General features: G+C 37.5%; 2 pseudogenes; one reads left to right on the forward strand and one right to left on the reverse strand.

The window, feature by feature from the left end:
- LOC105723647 (small ribosomal subunit protein eS4, X isoform-like) overlaps positions 1-26,217 on the forward strand; it is a 612,439-nt pseudogene that overhangs the window by 189,892 nt on the left and 396,330 nt on the right.
- LOC105723648 (isopentenyl-diphosphate Delta-isomerase 1-like) lies at positions 180-861 on the reverse strand (annotated as a pseudogene).

Raw genomic sequence — 26,217 nt, forward strand, 5'->3', positions numbered from 1 at the left:
GTACGCATATCCAGGGTGTGTGATCCAAAATTGTAAGTTAGTTTTTTCCACTAACTAACTTAAGTTGTAAAGTATCAGTGTATATAATACGTTGATGATACTGAACTAAATTTAAACTAAAAAAGTCATTCTAAGTTTGTTAAGTAGAGAAATTTTTCAGTGATCATTCACCTACATAGTCACATTCTGTATATTTTCTCATGGTCAACAAACTGATTCAAATGATTTACATTATCCCACCATTTAAAGAGAAAAGTCTCTGCAATAATTTGAAACCATAGCATTATCTTAATTTCACCATTAGCTGCTTTTTTTCCGAAGTTCTTTTAGTTATTCCTTTGACACCTAACAATAGCTTTTAATCTCATTGGGATCTGGATTCAAAGTTACATTCTTCCTCACAAACAAAATATAATCAATTTCATGTTCACCCCAGATACTATCCTGCTGAGCTTTGTAGTGAATTCGTGTTAAATAATTAATTTCTGGAGTAACCTCTGCCAAGGGAATTCCTAGCTCAGCTTTCAGCCACCTCTGTGCTGCTTGCCTCACTCCAAGGGCGCCATCTTCCTCTAGCTCGCCTGGATTACTTAATGGATGATTACAACAAGTATTAGTACAACCTGGAAAAGTAATCTTAGCATCTGATCTTTGCTGTAGCAGAAGCTTATTTTCAGTGTTGAATAAGAAAACACTAAAAGCTCGATGCAGTAATCTTTTCTCAATATTCTCATTCAAATGACAATTCCTCTTGGTCTCAGCCCCAATTTTATTGTCATTTTCATTAATGAGGATACACATCTCTGCCAGGAGTTGAACATGTTGCTCGTCAGGGTGGTCAGTGTTTATTTCAGGCATCATTACAAAATGTCTGATCTGTTCTGAGTGGCCTCTGGTCACAGACACCTTATCCTGATGAATTTACAGCTTGGTTGTGGAGGCAACACAAATAACGTTAAGCAGCAGTCTTTTGAAAAGAAAGAATGAAATTTATTATTGAATTATGCATAGTGTGGTTGACTGAGTTAATACTTCGGTTCTATTTCTATTCTGCTTTTGACCTTGTCCGTGATCATGCATGTTACTAAAATAAGTGAAGTCTAACAGATTTCTAAGATCCTTTTAAGTTGTAACACATTTTTATTTGATAAAAATGATCCTAATTAGAGGACAGTAAAGATTCCAATGATAGAAACAGCCTTCAATGAATAAATATTATTTGATTGGGGCAAGATTTTGATTGGATGGAAGAAAGGGAAACTAGTATCAGTTTCCTTCTTTGTAGCAGATGCTTATGCACATATTATCTTTCAGTTTCACAATATCAAAAAAGAGGTAGCATACTGACATTTGTATAGATAAAGAAACTAGGGTAAGAAAAGAGACCAAAATCACCAGTTGAGAGTAGAGAAATCAGGATTAGAGGCAGTACGGTCACATTTACTTTTAAAAATGGGCAAAAGACCTTAACAGACACCTCATCAAAAGATATACAGATTACAATAAGCATATGAAAAGATGCTTGACATCATATGTCATCAAGGAAATGCAAACTGAAGCAACAATGAGATACCACTACATATCTACTAGAACGGCCAAAATCCAGAACACTGGCAACACCAAATGCTGGCAAGAATGTGGAACAACAGAAAATCTCATTTATTCCTGATGGGAATACAAAATGGTACACTCACTTTGAAATACAGTCTGATGGTTTCTTATAAAGCAAAACTACTCTTACTGTACAATCTATCATTCACACTTGGTTTTTATCCAAATGACTTGAAACTATATTCACACAAAACTTGCACATGGATGTTTATAGCAGCTTTATTATTTATAATTGCCAAAACTTGGAAGCAACAAGTTGTCCTTTGGTAGGTTAATAGATAAACTGTGACACATCCAGACAATGGAATATTATTCACCCCACCAAGAAAAGGAGCCATTAAGTCATAAAAAGACATAAGGAAACCATTAAATGCTAAGTGGAGGGAACCAGTTTGAAAAGGCTACATACTGTATGATTCCACTGTGTGGAAAAGGTAAAACTTCTAAAAAAGGTAAAACTATAGAAACAGTAAAAAGATCATGGTTGCCAGGGACTGGAGGGAGGGTTGAATAGGTAAAACACAGAAAAATTTTAGGGAAATGAAATTACCTTGTATGATACTATCATGATGAATACATGTCAATATATGTCTGTCCAGACCCATAGTATCTACAACACCAAGAGTGGACTCTCATGTAAACTCTGATCCCTGGTTAATAATAATTTATCAATATGTCATCATTTAACATGTATACTACTCTGGTGAGGAATGGCGTGTGTGTAGGGAGAAGGAGCACATGGGAAGTCTCTACACCTTCCTCTTAATTTCTTAGAAACCTAAAACTGCTTTAAAGAGATAAAGTCACAACAATAACAACAAAAAAAACAACAACAACAACAACAAAAACCCAAGGTACTCTCAGAGAGATAACTGAGGCTAATGGTAAAAAGAAACAGTAACAAGAATTGATGAAGAAGAACTCGTAGAGGATAATGGGTGTAAAACCTGTATTTATCACCATAAGTCAGTGGATAAATTGAATCACAGAATTAATACAGCTGAAATGTGATGCAGCAAATGGGAATATCTTGTTAGGGGACTCTTCTGGAAGACGAGTAAAACAGAAGGACTTGGAAAAATGAGAAAAAAGTTAAAAGATATGGAGAGTGAAATTAATGTGTCAGTATCTGCCTTAAAAAGCCACAGATGGGCGGGAGGATCCAAGATGGCCGCTTAGGAGGAAGTCGGGATTGCAGCTCCGAGAGAAGGTGCAGGGGGTGAGTGGACGCCGCATTTCCAGACAGACTTTTACTGCCCACAGACCAGGAGATACACAGGAGGAAAAGCCCCACGGGTCGCCAGCACGGCTGGTTTGAGCGGAGTGGCCGCTCAGCCTACGCCCTGGGGCGGGGGGCAGTGGCTTCTTATGCAGAGCGAGAGAGACAGAGTTCCCTCTGAGCCAGAAAGGGGAGCTGAAGCAGGGAGCCAAGCCAGGAGACCCCCGGGCAAGGGAGTGCCACGAATCTCAGAGCCGCTGCTTCGGCTGATGCAGCGGCACACAGGGCAGCAGATTTTAACTGCCCACAGACCAGGAGAATCACAGGTGGAGAAGCTCCACGGGTTCCCAGCGCCGCTGGTTGGACTGGAGCAGCCGCTCGGCCTGCATTGGGGGCGGGGAGCAGCGGCTCCTTGAACAAAGTGAACGAGACTGTGCCCCCTCTGGGCCAGCAAGGGGAGCTGTGGCAAGGTGGCAAGCCAAGAGATTACTGGACAAAGAGGGCCCCTCTGGAAACACGGCTGAACCCGGGACAGTCCAGCTCTGTGGGGGAGGGGCGTCCTCCATCGGGAAACACCCTGCAGTTCCCGGGGAAATTTTCCGTAACCAAGACAACCCGCCACTACAGAGACTCCGTCACTACAGGGGCGGGCCAGCATAGCGGAAGCAGTTCTAGCTACACCCACAGGACTGCAGGGAAGCTCACACGGAAGCTGGGCGGAGCCCACAGCAGCTCAGCGAAGCCTCTGCAGGCTGAGTGTGACTAGACTGCCACCTTGTGGGCAGGGAAAACAGTAGCAACACAGCCGAAAAGCATAAACTGCTAACCCCCTGGGCCAGAAGAAAAGGGGGTTTATGAGTTCAGCTGCTGCAGACTTAAAATTACCAAAATCAGAGACAGCAACTACGAAATCAATAGGCGGATAAATCCACAAAGATGGGAAGAAACCAGCGCAAAAAGGATGAAAACACCCAAAACCAGAACACCTCTCCCCCTACAAGGCAGCATAACTCCTCACCAGCACGGGAACAAGACTGGACGGAGAATGAGTGTGATGAAATGACAGAATCAGCTTTCAGAAAATGGATAATAAGAAACTTCTGTGAGCTAAAAGAACATGTTCTAACCCAATGCAAAGAAACTAAGAACCTTGACAAAAGACTTGATGAAATGCTAACGAGAATGGACAACTTAGAGAGGAATATGAGTGAATTGATGGAGCTGAAAAACACAACACGAGAACTTCGCGAAGCATGTACAAGTTTCAACAGCCGAATTGACCAAGCAGAAGAAAGGATATCAGAAGTTGAAGATCAACTCAATGAAATAAAACGAGAAGGGAAGATTAGAGAAAACAAGGTAAAAAGGAATGAACAGAGTCAACAAGAAATATGGGACTACGTGAAAAGACCTAATCTACGTTTGATAGGTGTACCTGAATGTGATGAAGAGAATGCATCCAAGCTGGAAAATACTCTTCAGGATATTATCCAGGAAAACTTCCCCAACCTAGCAAGGCAGGCCAATATTCAAGTCCAGGAAATACAGAGAACACCACAAAGATATTCCTCTAGAAGAGCAACCCCAAGGCACATAATCATCCGATTCACCAGGGTCGAAATGAAGGAGAAAATACTAAGGGCAGCCAGAGAGAAAGGTCGGGTTACCCACAAAGGGAAACCCATCAGACTCACAGCAGATCTCTCAGCAGAAACCCTACAGGCCAGAAGAGAGTGGGGGCCAATATTCAACATCCTTAAAGAAAAGAACTTTCAACCCAGAATTTCATATCCAGCCAAACTAAGCTTCATAAGTGAAGGAAAAATAAAATCCTTTGTGAACAAGCAAGTACTCACAGATTTCATCACCACCAGACCAGCTTTACAAGAGCTCCTGAAGGAGACACTACACATAGAAAAAAACAACCAGCACCAGCCACTCCAAAAACGCACAAAATGGTAAAGAGCAGCAACACAATGAAGAATCTGCATCAACCAATGGGCAAAACAGCCAGCTAGCATCAAAATGACAGGACCAAACTCACACATAACAATATTAACCCTAAATGTAAATGGACTAAATGCCCCAATCAAAAGACACAGACTGGCAAATTGGATAAAAAGCCAAAACCCATCAGTGTGCTGTATCCAGGAAACCCACCTCACATGCAAGGATACACAAAGGCTCAAAATAAAGGGATGGAGGAAGATTTACCAAGCAAATGGAGAGCAAAAAAAAGCAGGAGTTGCAATTCTCATCTCTGATAAAATAGACTTTAAAGCAACAAAGATCAAAAGAGACAAAGAAGGACATTACATAATGGTAAAAGGATCGATGCAACAAGAAGAGCTAACGATCCTAAATATATATGCACCTAATACAGGAGCACCCAGATACATAAGGCAAGTTCTTAAAGACTTGCAAAGAGACTTAGACTCCCACACATTAATAGTGGGAGACTTCAACACACCATTGTCAATATTAGACAGATCAACGAGACAGAAAATTAATAAGGATATCCAGGACTTGAACTCAGACCTGGAACAAGCAAACCTAATAGACATTTACAGAACTCTCCAGCCCAAATCCACAGAATATACATTCTTCTCAGCACCACATCACACCTACTCTAAAATTGACCACATAGTTGGAAGTAAATCACTCCTCAGCAAATGCAAAAGAACAGAAACCATAACAAACAGTCTCTCAGACCACAGTGCAATCAAGTTAGAACTCAGAATTCAGAAGCCAACCCAGAACCGCACATCCTCATGGAAATTGAACAACTTTCTCCTGAATGTTGACTGGATAAACACTGAAATGAAGGCAGAAATAAAGATGTTCTTCGAAACCAACGAGAACGAAGACACCACATACCAGAATCTCTGGGACACATTTAAAGCAGTCTCTAGAGGAAAATATATAGCAATAAGTGCCCACATGAGAAGAAAGGAGAGAACTAAAATTGACACCCTATAATCAAAATTGAAAGAGCTAGAGGAGCAAGATCAAAAAAACTCAAAATCTAGCAGAAGACAAGAAATAACTAAGATCAAAGCTGAAATGAAGGAGATAGAGACACGAAAAACCCTACAAAAAATCAATAAATCCAGAAGCTGGTTTTTTGAAAAGATCAACAAAATAGACAGACCACTAGCCAAACTAATAAAAAAGAAAAGAGAGAATAACCAAATAGATGCAATAAAAAATGATAAAGGGGATATCACCACAGATGCCACAGAAATTCAAACCATCATCAGAGATTATTACAAACAACTCTATGCACATAAATTAGAAAACCTGGAAGAAATGGATAAATTCCTGGATAGTAGCCTCCTCCCATGCCTAAACCAGGAAGAAGTTGAAACCCTGAATAGACCAATAACAAGGTCTGAAGTCGAGGTAGCAATTAAGAGCCTACCACCCAAAAAAAGCCCAGGCCCAGATGGTTTCACAGCCAAATTCTACCAGACATACAAAGAGGAACTGGTACCATTCCTACTGAAACTATTCCAAATAATCCAAAAAGACGGAATCCTTCCCAAATCATTTTATGAGACCAACATCATCCTAATACCAAAACCCGGCAGAGACTCAACAAGAAAAGAAAACTACAGGCCAATATCCATGATGAACATAGATGCAAAAATCTTCAATAAAATACTGGCAAGCCGACTACAACAGCACATCAAAAAGCTTATCCACCATGATCAAGTAGGATTCATCCCGGGGATGCAAGGCTGGTTCAATATATGCAAGTCTATAAATGTAATTCACCACATAAACAGAACCAAAAACAAAAACCACATGATTATCTCAATTGATGCAGAGAAGGCCTTCGACAAAATTCAACAGCCCTTTATGCTAAAAACTCTCAATAAACTAGGTATCGACGGAACGTATCTCAAAATAATAAAAGCTATTTACGACAAACCGACAGCCAATATCATACTGAACGGGCAAAAACTGGAAGCATTCCCTTTGAAATCTGGCACTAGACAAGGATGCCCTCTCTCACCATTCCTATTCAATATAGTACTGGAAGTTCTAGCCAGAGCAATCAGGCAAGAAAAAGAAATAAAGGGTATTCGATTAGGAAAGGAGGAAGTCAAATTGTCACTATTTGCAGATGACATGATTGTGTATCTAGAAGACCCTATCACCTCAGCCCAAAATCTCCTGAAACTGATAAGCAACTTCAGCAAAGTCTCAGGATACAAAATCAATGTGCAAAAATCACAAGCATTCCTATACACCAATAACAGACTTAAAGAGAGCCAAATCAAGAACGAACTGCCATTCACAATTGCTACAAAGAGAATAAAATACCTAGGAATACAACTAACAAGGAACGTAAAGGACCTCTTCAAGGAGAACTACAAACCACTGCTCAACGAAATAAGAGAGGACACAAACAGATGGAGAAACATTCCATGTTCATGGTTAGGAAGAATTAATATCGTGAAAATGGCCATACTGCCCAAAGTAATTTACAGATTCAACGCTATCCCCATCAAGCTACCAATGACCTTCCTCACAGAACTGGAAAAAACCACCTTAAACTTCATATGGAACCAAAAGAGAGCCCGCATAGCCAAGTCAATTCTAAGCAAAAAGAACAAAGCAGGAGGCATCACACTACTGGACATCAAACTCTACTACAAGGCTACAGTAATCAAAACAGCATGGTACTGGTACCAAAACAGAGATATAGACCAATGGAACAGAACAGAGGCGTCGGAGGCGACACAACATATCTACAACCACCTGATCTTTGACAAACCTGAAAAAAACAATCAATGGGGAAAGGATTCCATGTTCAATAAGTGGTGTTGGGAAAACTGGCTAGCCATATGCAGAAAGCAGAAACTGGACCCCTTCCTGACACCTTACACTAAAATTGACTCCAGATGGATTAAAGACTTAAAGATAAGACGTAACACCATAAAAACACTAGAAGGAAACCTAGGCAAAACCATTCAGGACATAGGCGTAGGCAAGGACTTTATGACCAAAACACGAAAAGCATTGGCAACAAAAGCCAAAATAGACAAATGGGACCTAATCAAACTCCACAGCTTCTGCACGGCAAAAGAAACAGTCAATAGAGTGAATCGGCAACCAACAGAATGGGAAAAAATTTTTGCAGCCTACCCGTCTGACAAAGGGCTGATATCCAGAATTTACAATGAGCTAAAAAAGATTTACAAGAAAAAAACAAACAAGCCCATTCAAAAATGGGCGAAGGATATGAACAGATGCTTTACAAAAGAAGACATACATGAGGCCAACAAACATATGAAAAAATGCTCATCATCACTGGTCATTAGAGAAATGCAAATCAAAACTACATTGAGATACCATCTCACGCCAGTTAGAATGGCGATCATTAAAAAATCTGGAGAAAACAGATGCTGGAGAGGATGTGGAGAAATAGGAACACTTTTACACTGTTGGTGGGAGTGTAAATTAGTTCAACCACTGTGGAAAACAGTGTGGCGATTCCTCAAGGACCTAGAAATAGAAATTCCATTTGACCCAGCAATCCCATTACTGGTCATATATCCAAAGGATTATAAATCGTTCTACTATAAGGACACATGCACATGAATGTTCATTGCAGCACAGTTTACAATAGCAAAGACCTGGAACCAACCCAAATGCCCATCGATGATAGACTGGACAGGAAAAATGTGGCACATATACACCATGGAATATTATGCAGCCATTAAAAAGGAGGCGTTCACATCCTTCGTAGGGACATGGATGAACCTGGAAAACATCATTCTCAGCAAACTGACACAAGAACAAAAAATCAAACACCACATGTTCTCACTCATAGGCGGGTGTTGAACAAGGAGAACACATGGACACAGGGAGGGGAGCACTATACACTGGGGTCTGTTGGGGGGGAGGGGGGATAGTGCGGGGGTGGGGAGTTGGGGAGGGATAGCATGGGGAGAAATGCCAGATATAGGTGAAGGGGAGGGAGGCAGCAAATCATACTGCCACATGTGCACCTATGCAGCAACCTTGCATGTTATTCACATGTACCCCAAAACCTAAAATGCAATAAAAAAAAAAGCCACAGATGAAGAAAAAGTAGATGAAAGCAGAGAAATAATTCCTTAACATTTCCGTATATCACAAAAAGTTTTAACAGCTTATTGAAAGAACTCATTAAGAGCCACCAAGCAAACCCAAATGTAAGCATATGGTAGTGAGACATTGGAGGAAGCACCTGTGGAAGACAATCTGGTGGGCTAAACATATCTTTTCCTCCCTGTTGTTAACAGTAAATTATATACCTTATAGAATTTGGCAAAGCAAATACTCATTTTACTAACTTCACTTGCAGCTAGAGGGGGACATACAAGGGACTCCTAGCTAATGGGATATAAGCATATTCCTGCTGTGGAGCTTCTTGGAAAGTTTCAACCGTAAAATGGTAAAAGGGGAAGAATTGAACGTGGAAGTGATGGCAAGAGGCATGGAAGCCACTTTGCAACAAAGAGGAAGCAAAAAGAGAATAGCATAAATGTTGACCCTGATATTGTTAAACTGATGAGCTATTGCCAGCAGCCTCTTAATTCAAGGCATATTTTTAGATGAGAAAAATAAAGGGAAGTCATTATTAACTGGTTTTATGGTATCTCCACACAGACCATTTTAAACTAATATGGTAATCCGGCAAGAAAACAGGTGAACACAGAAGGTAGGAACATATGATTTGGGAAGGTTTATTTTCTAAGTAAGAAATGACTACTACACAAATAAAGAAAAATCCACACATAAAATTACAGAATGGTACTAACCTGAGAGAGATGAATGGTGGGAGGGAGAAGGAAAAGATCAGAGGCAAGTTGAAATGAGAAAAAATAAAAGAGTAAGTAGTAAATATAAAATAAAATGCAGATATATGTATGTAGATATTAGTGTTATAATGTTTCTTAACTCAAGATTATCTCAAAAATTAAGAGAGAACTCTGAGTATGATTAAAAACAGCAATATTTATCTAAAAGTGATATTTAAAACAACAGAATATAAGTAGAGTAATAATGAAAACATGGCTTAAGATATAGTAGGTAAATGCAACCTTTTCCCCCAAACAATCAGATTAATGGTTCTAATATCGAATTTAAGGGAAAAAATATATAAAGGGCAATGAGAGCACTTGTAATAGAAATAGTATGCATAATAATCATGAACATTTACATACCTAATACCATGCAGTAACCATAGAACAGATAACAGTAGATAAACAGTAGCTCTATGGAGAAAAATAGATAAATCAACAGTTCTAATTGGGGAATTTTACCCATAAACCTCAGAAACTGTTAAATCAAGTAGATTAAAAATATACATAATTATTGAGCTTAAATGAATAGGTACATAGAAGTTTGTAGACTCAAACAGAATATAGACATTCTTTTTATGAACAAAGAACAGTTACACCAATGGACCAGATACTGGCCACAGAGGAAGGCCTCAGTATAATCTAATTCTTTAGTACCATGTAGACTCATACGAAAATGCAATACAATTAGAAATAAATCCAAGGAAAAGCTAAAACCATCCCATATGGCTAAATACTAAGTAACATTTTGCTAAGTAGCTTTTATTTAAAAATCATTAGAGAAATTACAGAATTCTTAGAGCTAATGTACATACTATTTGACTATAGGCCAATATTTGCAGGATGAATCTTCAGTTTTACTTTAAGAGATGTGTATAGATTTAAATACAGCACAAAACAAGCAGAACAAAAAATAAATGGGATTAACATTCAAATCAGGAAGGTATAAAAAAGTTCATCAGAGTAAAGCCAAATATATAAGGACAGAAATAATAATTACATAGGTACAAATTTTAAAAATAGAGAATAACACAAATCCAGTAAAGAGGCTTAACAAAACTCGGTTCTTTGAGTATAAGACATGCAGCTTCTAGTACACCTGATCAAGAGAAAAAAACAGAAGATGTAAATACTACAAAATGCATATAGAAAGAGAATCTAGCACAGGTTTAATGAAGAGTAAGAATCATAAGGCTATAATCACTAACTTTCTCTTAAATAACTTGAAAATCTTGAGGGATTTCTTTATGAAAGCATACATTTTGCATGAAAATAATGACAATACTTGAATATTCTAACTACTACTGAAGAAAATTAAAATGTTTGCTAAAAACCTGCTTCCTCATTTATCTTCTTTTCCACAAAAAGACAATGGATCAGAATTTTAAAAGGGAATATTGTGAAATTTTCAAGACACAGAAACTTCCTATCATAAATAAGTTAATCCAAAACACAAAGTAGAAAGGAAAACTGGACAACTCATGGTGAAACTGGTGTAAGTTTTGACTTCTTTTCCTACTGCCTCTAGGTAGGGCCCACCTTCCTGGGTCATAAAAAAAAGCAGAAGGAACAGCCTAAGCTTCAGGTTGTCTGGATTTCTTCCATCACAACTCACTTCACAGACTCTTTTTGCTTTTCCATGCAGGGAGGCCAATTAGTTGGTGGAACAGCTAAAGCATCACTATGCAATTACCTGGTTAATATCCTTCACTGATTGATTAGAGTCAGTGAAGGGATCAACTATCATATAGTATAATACTTAAGGTGCTTTAAAATATGTCGGTTAATATTTAAATTTTTATATAAAATTTAAAACAAACCTGTTACGTTATTCTCTCTTTTTATTCTATCAAGTTTTTCTTTAAGAACCTGCTTTGGAATGCTCCAACAACCTTGGGAACATATTAGGCCAATACTTCCAAGTCTTCCTATTATCAGGTCACTGTAATATGGGAATAAGTTAGGGGGCCTACGCTCTTTTTGTGCCTGAGCAGTCCTTTCTTTGAGATACGTTTTATAATAGTTTTCTTCCAAGAGTGTAGAAGCATTGTATTATTACTGTAATTATTATTATTTAAATTGAACTTGTATAAAAGCTAGATTTTCTCTCTCTTTTTTGTAATAAGAGTTTCCATGTTAAACTAACCTGTTCTTCACTGTCCTCTAATTTGATTCTATTTCTCAGAAAAGCCTTTTTAGGTAGATGTTTTTTATGTCTGTCTACCTGTTTTAAAACAGCAATGAGACAATAGTTATATTTTACTTAATCCTTCACTAACCCTGGTCTTTAAACCAGAAAATGTAGTTCAGGTATACAAAAATATAGGCTGACTTCACATGTAAACAAAAAATGTGAGAATTTTTTTTTTTTTGAGACGGAGTTTCACTGTGTCACCCAGGCTGGAGTACAATGGTGCTATTTTACCTCTCGGGTTCAAGTGATTCTCCTGCCTCAGCCTCCCAAGTAGCTGGGACTACAGGCACCCGCCACCATGCCTGGCTAATTTTTGTATTTTTAGTAGAGATGGAGTTCCACTATGTTACCCAGGCTGGTCTTAAATGCCTGACCTCATGATCTGCCTGCCTCGGCCTCCCAAAATGCTGGGATACAGGCGTGAGCCACCTCACATGGCTGTGAGAATTTTTAAAAAGTGTTCGGCTTAACAAATCTAAGACTTTATTTTTCCTTATTTACTTCCTTTTTTTATGTATTTAATTGCTTAAAGTATATCATGATCAAGTAGGGTTTGTACCAGGAATCAAAGAATATTTTGAAACATGCACAAGATAATTCATGATCCTGTGGAAAAAGAATCTCATAATTATTTCAATAAATATACTAGAAGACATTCTTAATAAGGTAGGATTGGTAGGAAACTTTCCTAGCCTGATATCAGAAAATATTACCAAAAAAGGTGGAATAAACATACAATGTGGTATATTTATATGCATTTTTCTTAAGTTTAGAAATAATATTGTATACATATGATAGCACCACTATGTTTCATATAATACTTTTGGAACTGGCAAACATAAGACAAGAATAACAAGTAGTAGATATGAAAGAACAGAGAGAAAGAATTAAATTTACTGTTATTTCCAGATTAGCTTCATAGTGAACTGGAGAGTACACATCTGGATGTCTCGGGTATGTATTTACTTTTCTCTGTGGAGGCAGATTGCATAACTGACCTTTTGAGAGCTGACTGAGCAGGCCTGAGTCAGCTCAATGCAAGAAAAGACTGAGCCAGTTGCTGATTTTCAGAGGTCTCCCTTTCTAAAAACATGAGAGCATCTATCAGAACTTTCTTTTAAATATAATGATATAATGGTTCCTAGCCCTTTGTCTTTATCAAAGTGTAGAGTATTGCAGGGAGTAAGGTTTTTTTCTATTGAAACACTGGTCATGGCCCATGCAGTCCAAATTTGCACTGCCTAAGCTAGGGAATAATGGGAATTCACAAGATTGTGAGTGTCCTACTACTTTTCTACAAATAAGATTTCCCCCCAATTATATCTGTACCACGTGGTGCTAATAGTCTATGTCTATAACTCCTAGGCATAATACAAAATCAAACTTGCAGACAAATTATTATAACAAATGAAATAGTCTGTCCATTTGCTGATACAAAATCAACTTACAAAATCAAAATCACTAGCAATGAAAAATAATGATTAACAAAATATTTCCAAAAATAACAAGAACTATGAATATTTAATCCAACTCAACAAAGAAGGCACAAGAAAAGAAAAGGTAAAACATACCCTTAGGATACAACTGAGAAAGTCAGCTTCTCTTTACCCAGGAGAAATGAAAACCTGAGTCTATACAAAGACTTGTACAAACCACTCACAGTAGCTTTGTTTATAATGACCCCAAAAGTGGAAGCAGCCCAAATGTTCATCAACAGGTGAATGGGTAAATTATGTGTGGTATATTCATTCAGTGGTATACTACTCAGCAATGAAAACAATAAATTACTCATACACTAAAACTATAGATGACTCAAAATTATTCTGTGCAGAAAAAGCCAGACACCACAGAGTAAATAAATAGACTATGATTCCATGTATGTATAACCCAAGAAGAGACAGATCTAATTTGTAGTGTTAGAAAGCACATCAGTGGCTACCTAAAGCTTACGTTGAGCCAATTCCTGGAGGTACAGCAGAGCACCAGAGATGTGCTTGATCCAAATGTTTGACATCCATTCATTCTTAGGCAGGGGCCCTTCACCCACATCACTGCTCTAAGGTGGAGAATGTCCTAATTCAGTGGGTCCCAATTGTTGGTTCATAAACGAGTGTGCTATGAACTGAGGAAAAAAGAAACAGATATGGGAAGTTTTTCAAAGAATAAAATTCATTCACATGTAAGTGACTATCATGATTTTGAAATTTTCTCCTTGTAATCTGGTGTTAAAACATTCATTTATTTTATATAATGATGACAGTCAGTGATGAAGTTGAATTTTTAGTTTATTTTCTTGACAAAACAGACATTTGACAAATCTGGGTATTAACGAAGAAGAAGAGGAAGAAGAGGAAAGGAATGTAGGAGAATACCATGTTCTATCTTGAGCTAGAAAAGGATATCTTTAAAAAGCACAGGCATAAAAATAACAATAAAGAAAGAAAATAACAAAAATAAACAGAAACTTGATTAGGGAATTTGGCTACAATCAAAAGAAGAGTTTTATGTCCAAGAAAATATATTATAGGAAGCTTTAAGGTGGAATTTACAACAGTGAGAACTGTTTAATATTTAAAAACATGTACTATTCAGCAAATAAAATAACTGAAAATTTATAAAAATGAGTACAGTATTTGAATGGAAATTCATGTGAATGGTAATACATATGTAGACTGATTCTCAAACCCACTGCTAAGTACATACATAAAAATTAAAACATAAAATATTATTTTATAATCACCAAATTAGCAGAAGTTAGAAGGCAGGTAAACATGTCGAGAGAAAAGGAGATCCACATACACAGCTAGCAGGCATCTAAAATGCTACAATGATGCTGGAGAGAAGCTGAAATTACCTAGTAAAATAAGCATGTCTTGATGCTACGACTCAGCTCATGAAAAACCACAGGACTTGTGGAGGATTTTCAGAGCAGCGTTGCTTGTGATAGCAGGAAATTGTGAACAACCTAAGGGAATGGCCAAGTAAAAGGAGGTGTACGTATGTCAGGATGTTGGAATACTGTAATCCATTAGCAACAATGAGCTAGATTTACATTTGACAGCATGGAATACTCTAATCTCAAAAACAGTGGTGAATGAAAATATCAAGAACTAGGATACTAACACTATCATTTATGCAACTTAAAAGCTCAAATATTATACTCTAGTTTCCAAGGAACCAATGCATTTAAATAACCATTTAGATGGAAGGTTGAAAGGGTGAAAAGGAGGGAGAACTATAAAAGGCACAATATAATAAAATAAAGATAAAATGAGATAAAACAGTTCTTACATATTGATGATGAAAGCATGATGAATTGAAAAGCGTGAGTAATCTTACATACTCTACATTTTAAAAATTAATCAAGTAAAACACAATGGATCAGTATCCAAGGGTTCACGCGGGAAGAGGAGAGAGTGAGCTAATGACCAAGGATCACTTCAATCCATCCTTCAGTCAATCAGATGCTTTTGTATGTCACTATACAGTGCTGTGTGTTTATATATTGCTTACATTAAGTGTGCTGTTAGATTTTTTAAACATTCTGAAGGCTCTAAATTTTTCCTTAGATAGTAAACTCCTGCAAAGCAGATTGTTTGCTTTTTCTTCCTCAATGGTGCCTGACTCATCACGTTGCAGATATTACGTAGGCACCCAATAATATTTTGCTCCTTTGATTATTATAACTGAAAAGGTGTGATTCTATAGGATATGGCTCCTTAAAATATCTTTAAGTGATTTTAAAAAAGTATTCAAATTGCTGTAGCCGCTGTGATCCTTATCAAATATGTATTCTTACAAGCTTACATGCTGCTGCCAGCTTATTTTGCATTTTGCTTGTGAGAGGCTATTTCCTGTGCTATGTGTTACTGCTGCTTTGTTACATAGTGACACACTTTAGGTCCTAATAGATTTTCTCTCAAGAGTTTCAGGTGTCATTTGGAACATGAGAAATAATTGCTTGTGGGTTATTTCTCTCATAAGACCTCCTTCCTCTCCTTGTCACATGCTGACTCCCACTTTTCCAACATGTTCTGGATGTTTTATTTCTGTTCTTTCACATAGAATATGTTCTAGAAGCACTTATTCTAGAAGTAGGGGGCAATGTAATTAAAGGAAAACTGTTTCTCTATTCGCAACATCTCTCACACCAAATGTATAGAGATTCTTCCCCCTACAGTAACTATTTTCCAGCTCTCTGGATGCCAATTTGATGTTCTGTAATTTAAGTCAATTCTGACATTAACTACCAGTTTAAGGGCTCAGTCCTATAAGGCCCTTCAGACCCAAGTAGCAAATAATAAATTCCCAGGTAGCCACACTTCTGTCCAACTTGACCACAAAGTTAGGGCGGGTGGATCACGAGGTCAAGAGATCGAGACCATCCCGGTCAACATGGTGAAACCCCGTCTCTATTAAAAATACAAAAAATTAGCTGGGCATGGTGGCGTGTGCCTGTAGTCCCAGCTACTCAGGAGGCTGAGGCAGGAGAATTGCCTGAACCCAGGAGGCGGAGGTTGCGGTGAGCCGAGATCGCGCCATTGCACTCCAGCCTGGGTAACAAGAGCGAAACTCCGTCTAAAAAAAAAAAGAAAAAAAAAAAGAATTTCCACAACCTTTCCCCAATCAAAGTTCGAAGTTCAATTAATTGATTGAAATGACTCACAAAACTCAACATTTGCTAATGTTTACTAGTTTTTATAAAGGAAATGAGAAAGAATACAGATGAACAGTCAGGTGAAGAGACACATGGTGTGAGGTCTGGAAGAGTCTCAAGTTCAGGAGCTTCTGTCCCTGTGGAGTTGCAGTGCCCACTGGAATGTATGCATCCCAGCACAGGGATGTGTTCACCAACGTGGAAGCTCTTCAAATTTAGTAGTTTAGGAATTTTTAACAGAGGCTTCATCACATAATGTACATACATATATGCAAATACACATAATTCAATTATAAATATTCATATTTTGAGAATGCCATATTAAGCATATTTACTACTCACTGCAGTCAAGAACTTCTCAGGGCCCAGTGTATTGGCTCATGCCTGTAATCCCAGCACTTTGGGGGGCCAAGGCGGGTGGATCACCTGGGATCAGGAGTTTGAGACCAGCCTGGCCAACATAGTGAAATCCTGTTTCTACTGAAAATTCAAAAATTAGCCGGGCATGGTGGCCCATACCTCTAATCCCAGCTATTTGGGAGGTGAGGCAGGAGAATTACTTGAACCCAGGAGGCGGAGGTTGCAGTGAGCTGAGATCATGCCACTGCACTCTGGCCTGGGCGACAGAGTGAGATTCTGTCTCAAAAAAAAAAAAAAAAAAAAAAAAAAAAAAAGTTTCTTGGGATGTCCTCTGCAGACCATCTGCTGCAGCTGGAGTATCCTGGGCATGCCACATCAAAGTCTTCTGAGCTATGTCTTGGGAATGGGTCTTTATAACAAGCATCCTATGTTCTTGTGCATGCTAGCATTGTAAAATCATCATGCCTAAGGAAGCTTAAGGAAGACTATTCTGCTGTGCTATGGAAAACTTGTTAATTCACACCTGAGATGGTACAAGCCAACTCTCAGGAAAGAAGCAACAGGAACAGGGAAAAACAGATTGTTACAAATAACATTTTGAAGGCAAACTGTATTGACTTATTGCCTAGATATGGAGCATTTCAGAAGAGAATAAATCTTAGAGTCAATGAATATTTGATTATTTCAGTGGATTAATTCTCCTAATGAAGTATTTAGTTGCTTGTTGGCCTCCATTCTTCCATGCCTCAAATTTTCAGCTCTATTGAGGGTAAGCAGTTTGCCTGAAGTCACACATTTATATAATGATAGACTTTAAAATAGAAACGAGGCCTTTTGACAGTAGGGTCAATAGTCTTGCTATCTAGCAATAAACTGCTATGTTTTAAGTCTGAGTGACTAAGAAAATTGGTCTGCTATTCAATACTTTGTTGAGGGTCATCGGTATAAGGCAATGGGGTTCTGTGTTGAGTGCTGGGATTCCAGTGGTGATCACAGTAAACATGCTACCTCCTGCCTGTGGTGTTCACTCTCTGGTTGATAAGATAGTAACACTGATACCAGAAAAAGTTTTTTGTAAAGGGAAGTTGGTGCAATGATGAGAATATGACGTTATTGGAATGAATATTGGACATGCTGAATTTATTTGTATTTCAGGTATATCTAAATTGCCTAGTTCTCTCTGCAAACCATATGTGCATGTTCATTTATGTGTATGTATAGGTTAAGGAAGCCTCTCTGTGTCTTTTCAGATAAGGGAGAGAGAGAAGAGTCAATAGTGAAGAGAAAGTTTATCACATTCCTGAGAAATATCCTTCCTGAGCTTACAGCAAAGTGATTTCTGGCCTGTGGAGAAGAAGGTAAGGTTGTTTCACCAGATGGAACAAAGTTACAGGTTTTAGACATGATTTTTAATACCAGTGAAGTATCTCTCTTCATAAAATGTGCTTGTCTCTACGATGGGTTATTTTTTTAGATTCTTCCATCCTTTGGAAAGACGCAAAGTATAAAGGCAGTATGAGCAATTCACAGCATAAACTCTGTAAATTGGTCACTAGCCAGGTTTCCTCATAGAGATGGGCACCTTGTGTCAAAAATGGGAAAATAAATTAACTCGGACATGCCTTGGATGATTTTCAGCATGAAAACTGATATCCATGGGCTTGAAATGAATTAACTCTCTAAATATTTGCAGTCATAAAATAGTTTAGATGAAAAGCCTCTGTGATGATTCAAAAGTAGAACACTGAGAAATAATAAAATTAGAATCATTTTAGAGAATTCAGAAAGACATACCAGTGGTTACAAGTGGACACAACTCTGACTGTGACTGCTTGAATATACTTCTAAGAGAGTTTTCTATCTTTTAAAGAAAACTTTCATGTTTGGGAAGGGATTTGGTGTTTCTTTTGTTGTTGTTTTTTACAGGATATGATCTATTTTTTCCTCTTTCCTTAAATAAGGAAGAATAAACATGAAGAAAAATTTTGAAAACTATAATATTCACTAATTTATTAATAGCAAAAAAGTCTTAATACCTTTTTACCATTCTGAGTTTTGAATAATTAAAATGTAAAAAAGCTATGAAATTAAGTTATATATAATTGTAGAGGGAAAAATATTTATGTTTTGATATGCTTTGGCTGTGTCCCCACCCAAATCTCATCTTAAATTCCCATGTGTGTGAGAGGGACCTGGTGGGAGGTAATTGAATCGTGGGGGCAGGTCTTTCCTGTGCTGTTCTCATGATAATGAGTAAGTCTCATGAGATCTGATGGTTATTATAAGGAGGAGCTTTCCTACGCAAGTTCTCTCTTTGCCTACTGCCATCCACGTAGATGTAACTTGCCCCTCCTTGCCTTCTGCCATGATTGTGAGGCCTCCTCAGGCATGTGGAACTCTAAGTTCCATAAACGTCTTTCTTTTGTAAATTGCCCAGCCTAAGCTGTGTCTTTTTCAGCAGCATGAAAACAGACTAATGTATATTTCTTCTGAGATTGTAACTTGAATTTAAAACTGAATTGAAAGAAGCAAGAGGAGGAGCGGGAGAGGAATATCTTGACAGATTTTTTTAAATTTTTAAAAGATTTTCTTTTTATTAATTTAGAGAACTCAGAGAGACATACTTTACTTAGAATTGTTCTGCTATGATTCTTATTTTGTCGATACAGAAATAGACTATATCTGCTATTGTTAATTTGATCTAGAAGGTTTTCTTATATTTGGGCATGATATTGATATAGCAGTTAATAATTCCCGTAAGAGAAATAAAACACTCAAAGGAGATGAAAGTAAATCAAATCCTTGTGCAGTCACTAGATATTGTAAAAACCACTTTTTGTATTTCCTAATTGTTAATATTTATTTATGAGAATAATTTTCTGTTTACTGATTGCTATTAATCCTGACAGCTTCATGAATTACAGCCTCCTTAGGCATGACATAGTAACTTTGGTTAGCAAATTGCAGTATTCCTACAGAATTTTCTAGATTTGCCTCATAAACTTGATACTCAACAGATTCTTGAACTAAAGGATTTTTCCTGAGAAAAGAACTTTTAACATTTTAAGAGAACCATGACCAAATTGTTCATGGTCATAAGAAGTCCCTGAAGTCTTATTAATAACTAGGTAAATGGAACCTCAGTGCTACAGCTTAAAGATCAGAAGTTTTGAGCAAACACTTAGTAACCACTTCATTTTCTGTGAGTTCACAGGGGGAAATTATCAATCTCTTCATTTTACTCTGTACCCTAGAGCCCTAATCACTAGTGAGTATAGTATACTCCATGTATTAACCAATATTTAACAATATTTCTCAGTATGAATTTGCATGTTTAGTGAGAAATGCCCATGAGTGCAGCTTAAACATACTTACAGTTCTCTTATGAAGTCACTTAGCAAAGGCTTGTTATGCTCTGATTAGCTTATTAGTTTATTCTGGATCTGATAGAGAGTTTTAGGGCATTGTCTGTCAACTTGCTAGGAATTAGGACAGTAAATGCTTTCAAATTGTCTTTGCTTATTTAACCATGTCTCTGCAGATGTTCACTATTTTAATATGTCTCTTCTTTGGAAACCATACTCTATGTACAGTATAATCATTCAGAGATGTACAATTTTGAATTAAGGTAGAAGTTTATAAGTAGATTAAAATGCTTAGGAGACATACTTTAAATAATTTAAAGTGCCAGCCTGCATATCAATATATGATTAATTCTGAGTGTCAAAAGATCATTTCGGGCTAGTTTGCTCATGCTGTGATAATAAAAATATTTCACAGTACATAGTGTATGAAGGCAGTCCATGATAGTTTAGCTTGTACTTAGGTTATTTACACATGATCATAAATTACTTTTTTGTATAAGAATGGAAATATGACAGATTTGTTGCTTTAAGGATTGAATAATGTAAAATAATTATGGAGAAACATTAGTGGTGTTTTCAAGAAGTACAATGTAAAACTTGACTCTTGTTATTTTCTTTACCCAACTACAGTCTACTTCTACTTTAATATGAATGAGTTAGTGAGGTGGCAAAATAGTGCAGTAAAATATATTAGATTTTCAAGACAGATATAGGGTGGTAGCACTGGATAGCTCCAAGGGGTTCTGTTTATATAATAGGCTCTGTGAATGGCATTCCTGGAGTTGTACAGTATACAACATGGGTGATTATACGTAGTGGCCCTGAGGTAGACCAATGTGAGAGACCTGTTTAAATAGCATTGGGCAAAGTTATTAGAGTTCTCTGAGACTTCTCCTTGTCTATAAAATGAAGTTTATTTTACCTATTATATATGGTTCTTTTGTACATTAAATGAGGTTTTATAAGGATTTATTTCCATAACAATACTTAGAATAATACCAAGTGCATAGTGATGCTTAATAACTGTTGGCCTTGAAAGTAGGCAGATGAGATGAACTCTATTAAGGGATTAAAAAGAGAGAAAAAACCGGGTGTGGTGGCTCACGCCTGGAATCCCAGCACTTTGGGATGCCGAGGCAGGTGAATCACAAGGTCAGGAGATTGAGACTAGCCTGGCCAACATGGTAAAACCCTGTCTCTACTAAAAATAGCTGGGTATAGTGGCAGGAGCCTGTAATCCCAGCTACTGGGGAAGCTGAGGCTGGAGAATTGCTTTAACCCGGGAGGTGGAGGTTACAGTGTTATCATGCCACTGCACTCCAGCCAGGGTGACAGACTGAGACTCTGTCTCAAAAAAAAAAAAAAGAGGCAGTTAAAAAGATCATGTTAACTTAGAGGTCTAAAACTTAAAAGAAAGATTGTTTTTTAAAATTGTCTAGAAAAGGCTTCTTCATAATTAGCAATGCTACACACATGCACTCATGCACACACGTGTTCAAAACTAGGCACACATATGCTAGCACATGTGTGCATATACACACACACGCTCTAAATTTGGGATACCTAATTGGCAGATGCTAATTTTGAATCATAGAAATTTTACACATTTACAAGAAAATATAAAGCAAACATTATGAATTGTTACCTAGAAAAATATTACCACAAAAAAGGTAGAAGAAAGTTTACATAATTCAATATAATAAACTATAAGAGTAATGGCAATTACTACAGCTATCAATCTTCAATAATTTGTGAAGAATCCAGCCTCAAATGCAATGAAGCTTTATAAAATTTGTGATTACAGAGTGTAAAATATAACAGATGCTACAATATTTAGATGCCTGCTGGCATTTACCTTTTCCTCTGCACAGTTCATTTCAACTATATGAAAATTTTATGTGTTATATAAAAGTAGAGAAAAAGAAACTGATTTGTAAAATAACCACATAAGAATTGATGGTGTGTTTTCAGCAGTGTGGTATTTGATTCTTTTGATCAGATAAACTATGCAAGAAAGTAGAGAATTTGATAATACATATTATTTTCAGTTTCATACGGCGAAAGATGCATAGGTCAAGAAGTAACACTGATGTTGAATTCAGTTACTTTCTCTATGCATTCAGAACTGATTTCTTATGCTGGAAGGCCTACTATTCACTGAAGAAACTGTCTTGCTTTGAAGGTTGCAGTGGAAGGATAATGGCATTGGTTCCACTGGAGATATAGCCAATGTTATATTTATTTTTATTTTATTTTTTGAGATGAAGTCTTACTCTGTCACCCAGGCTGGAGTGCAGTGGTGCGATCTCAGCTCACTGCAACCTCCATCTCCTGCATTCAAGAGATTCTTCTGCCTCATCCTCCTGGGTAGCTGGCATTTGCCACCATGACCAGCTAATTTTGGCATTATAGTAGAGACGGTGTTTCACCATGTTGGCCAGGCTGGTCTTGAACTCCTGACCTCAAATGATCCACCCACCTCAGCTTCCCAAAGTACTGGGATTACAGGCGTGAGCCACCACGCCCAGCTGCCAATGTTGTATTTCAAAAGCAAGATACTTAAATTGCAACACCTGTTTTTTAAAAATACATTTTTGCAGGTTATCAAATATCAGTCTTCTCATTTAAAAATTATTTAATCGTCTTATCTATGATCACATTGTAAAATGATATTAAATTACAGACATTATTTTTGAAGATTTTTATTCATTCTTTTTAAATATTTATTTTTTATTTTCCATCATATCAATTATAGGTTTTTCAGAAAAAAAGAAAAAGAATATTATGAAAAATTCTCTAGATCTGCAAACTAGAAACCCAGAAATCGTTTTGGATACTTTTGTCTTCATCTTTCTGATATCTAATAATTCATCCATTTCTATCAATTATATTATCTAAATATCTGTTAAACCTGTCTGATTCTCTCCATTACCACTTCCACTATCCTTCCCTGAACTGACTCCCATAATAAAAAGCCTCTTAATTATTCCCACCTATACTTCCTAATTAAATCCATATTCTGTTGTGTTTTAAGATCTCACTCCTGTAATCCCAGCACTTTGGGAGGCCAAGGTGGGTGGATCACAAGGTCAAGAGATCTAGACCATCCTGGCCAACATGATGAAACCCTGTCTCTACTAAAAATACAAAAATTAGCTGGACATGGTGGCACTCACCTGTAGTCCAGCTACTCGGGAGGCTGAGGCAGGAAAATCGCTTGAACCCGGGAGGCAGAGGTTGCAGTGAGCTGAGATTGCCCCACTGCACTCCAGCTTGGTGACAGAGCAAGACTCTGTCTCAAAAAAAAAAAAAAAAAAAAGTCAATCTGATCTTGTTCTACCTCTATTTACATCAAGTGATTCCCACTGATTTAGGATAAAGACCAATATTCTTAGTATGGCCTGAGAGTACTGAGATGGTTCTGCAACTGTCTACTCCCAGCTTCCTCTCTTTCTACTTTCTCCTGGCTCCCTGTAGTCTAGATTCCACTTCCAGGTCTTGAAACCTCTCCCCTTCCCAACTTTTGTTGAACCAGGAACTTTCTCCAAACCATGAAGCTTCCAATTGAGGTGCATGTGTCCTTGTATGTGCAAGAAGGTGTACCATGCACACGGAGAGTTTAAACGAGTCCATTTCCAGATCCACAGCACCCATACAAATTTTTTCTACAGATGACTTGCCTCAGGAGCATGTCTGCAGGGGAGTCATACCTCTGTTTCTCCTCTCCATTTCCATTTTCACAATCACTCCTCTTTTGCTTTGCAAGCAAAACAAAACAAATAAAAGGTGTTCTTCTCATTCATTCTGATTCTTAGTGTGGAATGCTGCATCAGATATTGAAATCTCTGGGGAACTAAAAGAGAGGCAGTTCAAACTTTCAGTGTCAGTGAAGGCAGCTTTAGTCAAAATGCTTGATTCATTTTCTTTTGATACATATTTCTGTCAAGTGAGAGTGAAATATTAGAAATGAGCTATCGTGGCCTGGATTGAATGCACTTTCTGAATTCAGGGATTTTGCGGAGTGGGTCAGCAGGAGTACTGGCAGTTTTTCTTTAACCATTTCACGTCTTTCATCACCCACCATTGTCAAAGAAGCATTGCTCCTTATGGAGAGTCTTGGAAGAGCATAGCAAGGCAAGGGTCAGTAAGAAATATTGAAGACATCGGTATTTATTTCCTACAAGTGGCAAACTAGGAGAGACTTCCGTGCTTTATCTGTGTGTTCATCTAAATTTTTGTCTCCTTTGTCTATCTTCCTATTTTAGAATATTCAAACTTTGTAAAAAGCCAGAAGTATCAATTTACTCTACATTTTTACTGGTTTCATTAATGAGAAAAACCCTGAGACTGATTATTAACTTTTTACATATTCTTTTTCTCAGTTATGCATCTTGTATTATTTCTGGGAGAAGGAGCTGATAATTTCAGTGTTTACTTCTGATAGACCAGTGTTACAAATTTGACTAAGAAGAACATACAGTATGCTGGGGGCGAGTTAGGCTTTATTTTGAACGTTTACTTAGGACTGTGGTAGGAAAATTTTCATTCATTTTTGCCAATGCTTATGGATAATAGCGATTTATATTCGTTAATTTACTTGGATGTATATATGGATTAGACCCCAAACTCTCTGCTTGTCGTCAATCTCCTGTTTTCTATTAGCTCCAACTTGTTTAGATGCCTTCTCCAGAGTACACGTCTGGACTGGTTTTCCTGGCTGGTACACAAAACTTATTCTGGCCCTCACTCTTACTGTCTACTGGAAATCCTGTCACCTTTCTCTTGTGTTGCATTTGCTGTTTCTGTATCCCTTGTGTTTCTCTTTCTTGCTAAATGGAACTCATCCTTGAGAAGTTTCCTGAGGATTGTGATTAGGAGGCAAATATTTTTGAGACTGGCAGATTAGAAATATTTCTATCTTTACCATTGAGAGCTTGGCTGGTGTTGTAGACTGACTAGTGACCACTCAAATATACCAGACTGTAATCCCTAGAAGATGAAGATATTGCCTTATAAGGGAATGGTCTTTGTAGATGTGATTATGTTAAGGCCCTTGGGATGGGGAGATTATCTTGGATTATCATGATGGTCCCTAAATGCAATCACATACATCCATGTAAGAGAGAGGCAGAGGAACATTTGATGCAGACAGAAGAGAAGAAAACAATGTGGTCACAGAGGCGGAGATTGGATGGATGTAGCCACAAACCAAAGAATGTGGGCAGCCACCAGGAGCTGAAAGTAGCAAGAAACAGATTTTCCCAGTGGGAGCATAGCTCTGCAATTTATTTCAGACCTCTGGGCTCTAGAACTATGAAAGAATAAATTTCTGGTGTTTTAAGCCACCCAGTTTGTGGTATAGGTTGAGTATCTCTTATTTGAAATCCCTAAGATCAGGAGTGTTTTGGACTTGGGATTTTTTTCAAATTTTGGTATATTTGAATATACATACTGGTTGAATATTCCTAATCTGAAAATAAAAAATCTGAAATACTTCAATGAAAATTTCCTTTGAACATCATATTAGTGCTCAAAATGTTTCAAATTTTGGAGCATGTTGGATTTTAGATTTTTAGATTGGGGAAACTCAACTTGTTGAGCACATTTCCTGTTGCAGCAGCCACAGGAAGCTAATACGACTGGAAAACATTTTTCTTTGAAATTTTTATATCATTTTTCTTTCATTGTCTTGCTTCTAATGAAACTGTTTAGAAATCCAAAATCACTTGATAGAAAAGTTGTGTGTTTATTAGCAAGAGGGAAGGGAAATGGCTACTTTCTTGATTCAAGTTGAAATTCATTTCATTTTTTCTGAGATAGAGTCTCCCTCTGTTGCCCAAGCTAGAGTGCAGTGGCATGCTCTCATCTCACTGCAACCCCCACCTTCTGGATTCAAGTGATTCTCTTGCCTCAACCTCCTGAGTAGCTGGGACTACAGTCACGCGCCACCATAC

Source organism: Aotus nancymaae, unplaced genomic scaffold (genome assembly GCF_030222135.1).
Source record: "Aotus nancymaae isolate 86718 unplaced genomic scaffold, 86718_ANA_hifiasm-v0.15.2.pri h1tg000029l, whole genome shotgun sequence".
NCBI lineage: Eukaryota > Metazoa > Chordata > Mammalia > Primates > Aotidae > Aotus > Aotus nancymaae.